Raw genomic sequence first — 7,832 nt, forward strand, 5'->3', positions numbered from 1 at the left:
GTGACTCATGTCATTTGCCAACACACCAGAAAGAAGACCCGAGACACACATGGTTATGGTGAACTGATTATATACTACAACTAAGAGGATCTGCAAATCCACCTAATTCAACCAAATTAGCCAAATTGAAAAGGCAGGTGAATTGTAATGAATATGGGGATTCTCTCCTATCTCCTGGCCCTATTTACAGCTGCATGCTGTAGCTCCTTCCCTGGTGCCTACACCTTTTTTTAAAAAAAATAATTTTTATTAACAGGCCAATCACATCACATTATCCATATCACATTAATTCCAAATTATACAGCCAAATTTTAAATTTTGTTGGGGGTACCCATACATCAAGCTCCGCTCGAGTCCAAAACAGCATCACTTATCTTACTGCATTCATTAAACAGTTCTGTCCAGTTTGATCCGGATAGTCCTTTATTACTTCCTTTCTCTTCTTGTTGTTATCATAAATTCCTTTCTTTGCGATCTCTGATGATTTTCACAAGCAGGTTGAAAGCTGGCATTCTATGTGGATTTTTGTACTCTTCCAAAAATCATATCGGTCAGGGACAGCCTCTGTACAATGCTTCCATACACAAGATTTGTCTCCGATCTGTCCTTTATTTTTCAAATAAATCAGATCAAATGAGTCTGGGGACTCTGTCAGGTCAAACTTGCATTCCAACATTCCTTCTCATTCGAACCGTCCTGGTTCTCCTCCCCCAGTCCTTCTTCCTCCAGCAAGCCTGTCTTAGCGAGACGCCATATTTTAACTGTATCATAAGAATTTTCCTCTTTTCTCGCCATTCTCCAGTCTTCTTTCCTGTTTTAATCCATCCCACATAGTTCTTAAAGTCCTGCCTGTGATTCGTAAAAACGCAACGATCTTGTTTCTATCTGGGGTGAAGGGTTATTAATATCACATCATGCAGAGAAAAAGAGTTTTTTCCTCCACCCCCCTTCATTCCAAACATACAGTCTCCTTGTCGTTAAGAGTCATCAACAGGCTCATCTCAGCTATCTGCCAATCTCCCATTCCCACCACCCTTCTGACTATGGCAGACCAACACGGCTACCTATCTGTAACAGTCTCCTTGTGGTAATTCATCAGAAGATTTACTTATCCGTCCGTCACTCCTGGTCGCAGAGATCCATTAATCAGCAGTCTTATCGTCGAGCTTTACTTGATGTATGTGCTTTCAGCTTCATTCCAATCGTATGTTTCCAATTATAATTCCAAGCTGAAGCAACCAGCACGCGCTAATTGGAATCGGCGTCAGGAAGATCTGACTTCACCGAGGGCCTGTGCCAAGTGTTCGGCACCCCCATCACTCATATCAGGGGGTGCATTGTGAACACCACTGGCAGGACAGCACTCCCCCACATCCTGGGGGAGCTTAGGAAGGCTGCATACTTCCCATAGCAGCCCCTTAGTACCTCGTATGGATCAGAGAGATGTTATTGTCGGCCATCTTCCAACGCGCCACCTGGTGGCCCCCCCTGGTGCCTACACCTTCGGTGTATGAACCTGACATGCAGACCATAGCCCCGTTGGCCACCCTGGTGTGCTTGCCAAGCTTAATGCGTCAGGTATTCAAGCATGCATTCTTTAAATCTGATGCTTATCGTGTTTTTAATAATCTGTTGGGAGCCATCCAGAGTGGCTCAGCAAACCCAGCAATATGGGTGGGGTCTAAATAAACAAATTCTTCTTCTTCTTCTTCATCTCACCTGTCCAGATTAAATGTCAATTGGACCAGATAAAAAAACACACCAGTCACACAGACAGCCCCCAACCAGATGGAGCAGGCAGAAAAGAGGAGCCATGAGGCCACTTAGGGGCTTTCCTAAAAAATCATACTCAGTCCCTCTAAAGGGGCAACTAGCAAAGCCCATACTAAAAAGGGCAGGAGGTTGGCTATTGCAAGAGGAAGAAGGAAGAGTGTGGGGCAGAACTGCCTTAAATAGCTTGGTCTCTACCTCTTCTCTAAAAAAGGGAAATGACATTTGCCAACTCTGTTAATGGGCTGGCCAAGGGCATCCTCAGGCAACTTCTAAGGTCCCATTGTCCTAGCAGGGCTCACTATTAGTCCTGTTGTGCCCTCCTTCTCCAGTACTTCAAGAACATGATCTTCAAATGGATCTACCATTTGAAGGAAGTGGTGGCTGGTCCATTAGGGGAAATGGGGCATTGCCCCAGTTTATAAATTTGTTAATAGAGCAGAAGAAAGAAGAACAATAAAGCAGAAAGAGAAGTTAGACCGTCTAATTCCTCTTTTGTCTCTATGCATGCAGAGTAGATGGCGTATATTGAAATGCTGGGGTGGTGGTGTTGATCTGAGCCCATCATATTTTTTATTACGTTTATTATTATTATTTTTGAAATTATAGATTAAAACAAAGGTTCACTATTGCTCTCACAATGACACAAATTTAGGTTACAATCATTGCTCACTAATCCTGCAATGTAAACCAAAAGTATAAGAAAAAGAGACCCACCCCAAGAAGGGTCAGCATTCTGGGATGTCTGTTACAGTTACCTTTTTGTGTTTGCTCTGTTTTGCTGTTTTCTTTTTTCTTTTTCTTCTTTTTTCTGTTTCTTTTCTTTTTTCTTAATTTCCCAGTATTCAGTTGAAATGTTTGTATACTTTGTTCTCTTTGTATTTGCATAATAATTATATATATATATATATATATATATATATATATATATATATATATATTCCTTTGATGTAAACTCAGACAAAATTTCTTTTGAAACATTTTCGAAGCATCTTATGCATGTGTTATCAAAGCACTGCTTGGGGAAATGACATGGTTAATATCGGGTTCTTTTCCACCGCAATTATCATGATGTTGTGTGTCTTTCATTGGCTGATTTTACATGTGCTGCAGCTTTTCTTGGACAGGGATAGTCTGACCACAGTGATCTATGCACTGGGAACCACAAAACATGATTGTTGCAGTGCACTCTATGCGGGGCTACCCTTGGCTTGGTCCAGAGGGTCTAGCCAGTGCAAAATGCTGAACTTAGACTGTTGATGGGGTCAAACTGTTGCCGGCAGGTTTACACTGGCTGCCCATGGACTACTGGGCCAGGTTCAATGTTTTTGTATTGATTTACAAGGCCCTTAAAATGTGGGTCCAGGAGGGACCACCTAATCCCTTCTATCCCTGCCCGATCACAGAGGTCTTTGGGGAAGTCACTGTTAGTGGGCCCCCATGGCTTGCATGCATGGCTTGTAGGCACCAGGAGCTGTGCATTCAGTATTGTGGGCCCAATTATATGGCATTCTCTTCCAGTTGAATTTCCAAGTTGTGTTACAACTTTTTAGCACCCCTCATATTTGGAATTTGAAAGCTGAAAAATTTGACACACCCTACTGGGGACAGGATGATGTGACACATGCAGACCATGCAAGCACAGGAAATAAAACTTAATTCATAACTATCTTCATCTTAAATTATATATTGCCATATGTCCTCTTTTTCATTATGAGAGGAGTCATAGAGATCCATAGTTAAATGTAGAAGTCGGCAAATGTGTCCTCCTTTTTCCTCTTCAAAATATGGCAACCCTAAATGATTGAAGGTGGAACTCAACATGATGAACTTACCAGATTCAAGTTATGAACCAATGAATTTTGAGTCATGGTGGCATCACTAATCATTTGGGGTTGAAGCAGTGTGAGGATGGGAGAGGGAAGAATCAGTTGGATTCACTGAGAAGAAAAAGTAATAGTTTATTACTGAAACCGCTCTTCCAAAATCCCTTCAAATAATAAAAATAAGACAGCTGTGTTCATTGCCGGTGCCCTTTGCTAGCTTTGTATTCCTCCACTGCTGCTTCTCTCTCACTTTCTTCATGGCATCAGCGCCTGCCTAGTGACCCACAACGAGCCCCAAGCTCACCTCTCTCTGCTGGCAAGTCATGTGCTTGCTACAAAATGAGATGCTGTCCTTTTCAGGGACATACCACACACAAGAAATATATAACTCCTCTCTCTCTCTGCCTCTCCCTCCCTCTTCTCCCCGCCCTATAGTTTTTGACAGGGCTTGTCATGAGTTATTTTCCTCCTCTGCTAAATTCAGCTCAAGTTTGCGAAAAGGGGGGGGGACAGGGGGAAAAGAAAAGGAAATACGTTACTTGGAATGAAATTAGTGTAGCCATAAACCACAAGAAACTGCAAATGACTTGCACACTTCTCATTCTTAATATGTTTCTGGTTTAGGCAGATGAGAATTCAGGAGAAATGTGGCCCTAAAGGTCTTGCATCTCCTTCTCAGGCTGCAATCCTATAGTCCAATCGAACTCAGTGTCACTTCCACTGAGATAGAGCTGCACTGTAAGTCAGAGCTTTTGAGCTCAATGCATAACATTTAAGGTTTGTTAAAAACTTCTAAAGCATGAATACAACACGATACAACAAATTTAAAAACAGATAGCTTGGGACCAGGGAACCTGAACCTTTTCAGTGATGGCATGTAGAGACCATATAACAACGGTCTTGAAAGACCTACATTGGCTCCCAGTACGTTTCTGAGCACAATTCAAAGTGTTGGTGTTGACCTTTAAAGCCCTAAATGGCCTCGGCCCAATAGACCTGAAGGAGCATCTCCACCCCCATCGTTCTGCCTGGACGCTGAGGTCCAGCACCGAGGGCCTTCTGGTGGTTCCCGCATTGCGAGAAGCAAAGCTACAGGGAACCAGGCAGAGGGCCTTCTCAGTAGTGGCTCCTGCCCTGTGGAACGCCCTCCCATCAGATGTCAAAGAGATAAACAGCTACCTGACATTCAGAAGACATCTTAAGGCTTCAGGGAAGTTTTTAATGTGTAACATTTTAATGTATTTTTGGTCTTTGTGGAAGCCGCCCAGAGTGGCTGGGGAAACCCAGCCAGATGGGCGGGGTACAAATAAGAAATTATTATTATTATTATTATTATTATTATTATTATTATTATTATTATTATTATTATTATTATTATTATTACTATTATACCTGCCTTAATACTGTATTATTCTGGTGCCACACAAATACGCTTTTATTCTCCCAAGCTTTTAACCGATGTTGACTTGTGCCTCAAATTCTTAAGCTGCTTTTATGCATCCAAATTTTTTTGCTTTTTTTTTAAAAAAAATGTTTATTAAGATTTTACACAAAACATACAAAACATAGGTTTTTTTTTAAAAAAGTTAAAAATAATTAAACCAACTATTACACATACAAAAAAGAAAAAAGAAAAAAGAACAAGAGCTAATAAGAAAGTTACCAAAAAAGAAACCTAAAAAACCGATAGTTGAAAAAATAAAAAAGAAGAGAAAAAAGAAAGAAAAATATCTTAAAAAGAAATAATACATTTTTCAATATCTTTAAGTTCATTTGCTTATTTCCTTGACCTCCTCACACCTCCCCTTTTGTATTCCCGTTTACAAAGTCCTTTCAGCAAATCCCTACCCTCTTTCATTTATCTTTACTCTATAATCTTAACCTATTATAACTATATATTTTCATCCAAATAACTACCTTTATTTACATATTCTTATTAGCCTATTAGCCTCAATACCAAAACCACTTATTTTCAGTCCAACATCATTTTAACATTCATTAATTTTACAGTATTTCTGTAGATAGTCTTTAAATTTCTTCCAGACTTCTTCCACCATTTCTTCTCCCTGGTCTCGGATTCTGCCAGTCATTTCTGCCAATTCCATATAGTACATCACCTTCATCTGCCATTCTTCCAGAGTTGGCAAATCTTGTGTCTTCCAGTACTTTGCAATAAGTATTCTTGCTGCTGTTGTAGCATACATAAAGAAAATTCTATCCTTCTTTAGCACCAATTGGCCGACAATGCCCAGAAGAAAGGCCTCTGGTTTCTTCAGGAAGGTATATTTAAATACCTTTTTCATTTCATTATAGATCATTTCCCAGAAAACCTTAATCCTTGGGCACATCCACCAAAGGTGAAAGAATGTACCTTCAGTTTCTTTACATTTCCAACATTTATTATCGGGCAAATGATAGATTTTTGCAAGCTTGACTGGGGTCATGTACCACCTATAAATCATTTTCATAATATTCTCTCTTAGGGCATTACATGCCATAAATTTTATACCTGTGGTCCACAACTGTTCCCAGTCAGCAAACATAATGTTATGACCAACATCTTGTGCCCATTTAATCATAGCAGATTTAACCGTCTCATCCTGAGTGTTCCATTTTAACAGCAAGTTATACATTCTTGAAAGCGTCTTTGTTTTAGGATCTAACAGTTCTGTTTCCAACTTTGATTTTTCCACCTGGAAGCCAATTTTTTTGTCTAAATTATAGGCCTCTCTTATTTGGTAATAATGAAGCCAGTCTCGCACTTTATCTTTTAGTTTCTCAAAGCTCTGCAATTTCAATTTGTCTCCTTCCTGCTCCAAAATTTCCCAATATTTTGGCCACTTGGCCTCCATATTGAGCTTTTTCTGAGCCTTTGCCTCCATCGGTGACAACCACCTTGGGGTTTTGTTTTCAAGTAAGTCTTTATATCTTGTCCAGACATTAAACAATGCTTTCCTGACAATATGGTTTTTAAATGCTTTATGAGCTTTAACCTTTTCGTACCACAAGTATGCATGCCACCCAAAAACATTGTTGAAACCTTATAAATCCAAAATGTCTGTGTTCTCAAGAAGCAGCCAATCTTTCAACCAGCAAAAAGCTGCTGATTCATAATAGAGTTTAAGGTCTGGCAGGGCAAATCCCCCTCTTTCTTTTGCATCAGTTAATATTTTAAATTTTATTCTGGGCTTCTTGCCCTGGCAGACAAATCTGGAAATGTCTCTCTGCCACTTCTTGAAACAGTCCATTTTGTCCAGAATTTGTAGTGATTGAAACAAAAATAGCATTCTTGGCAATACATTCATCTTTATAGCTTTTTTTTTTTTTTTGCTTTATTTGATTCAGTTTTAAGTAGTTTTACAGTAAGCCACCCTGATGATGGATTCCAATAAGAGTTAATCCAAATGGAAGCAGTGGAGAAGCAGCACGATGGAAGAAGGAGGTTCATGGGGATGAGGGCACAATGTGGTGGAAGAGAGCTGTTAGCCTAAACGAGGTATAGGAAGGATATTCTAGCATGTGACCTTGTAGCTGTCCCATGTGGAATAGCATGAGAAGCTCATTGCATATCAGCGCCTTGTGGTCTCTGAGTGGCGAATATGCTCATTAATCTGTTTGCAGATCAGTTTCCAGGAGTGATTTTCAGTCTGTGGGTATCTTGTAAACTGCTTGCTAAAGCTATTTGCAGTTCATGATTGCTCATCTAACCCACATGGCTAAATGTTTGGCCAGCTGAAACTTTAACGACAACATAATTGCAAACAGCCAACAATGAATAATGGATGGCAAGTACTCTTGATTTTGTAGCAAGTCTCCTAGTTCTTCCTGCAGATAGCTGTCATGGTATTACAATGGCTATGGCCCCAACCTTTTGAATGCCCAGGGTACCATTTTGCGTTTCAGCAACAGGCAGTGTGAGAGGTAAAAATTAAAGTTGCTGGAAATTTAAGACCACAGGTAAAGGCAGAAAGTTCCAGCATTCAAGCGCGCGCGCACACACACACACACACACAGCATGCAGGGTTATAAACATTTATTTTCTTTTAATAGAAAAAACTGAACATCATCACACTTCAGCTAAGTGTAAGTAAACTTACAGATTCAGAAAAGATAAGATAAGTGAGATCAGTTTCAGTACAGATGTGACAATCACAGCTGACCAAGGAGTTGAGCTTCACTCCTTTTATTCCTATCACATTACTCATTAATACCAATTCTTTCACTTATAATCAGTCA

General features: G+C 40.0%; 1 long non-coding RNA gene across 1 annotated transcript; it reads right to left on the reverse strand.

The window, feature by feature from the left end:
* Positions 1-237: 237 nt before the first annotated feature.
* On the reverse strand, positions 238-975 carry LOC308574011. Its single transcript, XR_014002300.1, has 2 exons — positions 944-975; positions 238-513 (listed from the first exon to the last, which is right to left on the reverse strand). It is a non-coding gene; the product is annotated as an uncharacterized lncRNA (long non-coding RNA).
* Between the last annotated feature and the right edge of the window lie 6,857 nt (positions 976-7,832).

The sequence above is a fragment of the Podarcis bocagei genome, assembly GCF_964188305.1.
Source record: "Podarcis bocagei genome assembly, chromosome: 15".
NCBI classification, from domain to species: Eukaryota; Metazoa; Chordata; class Lepidosauria; order Squamata; family Lacertidae; genus Podarcis; species Podarcis bocagei.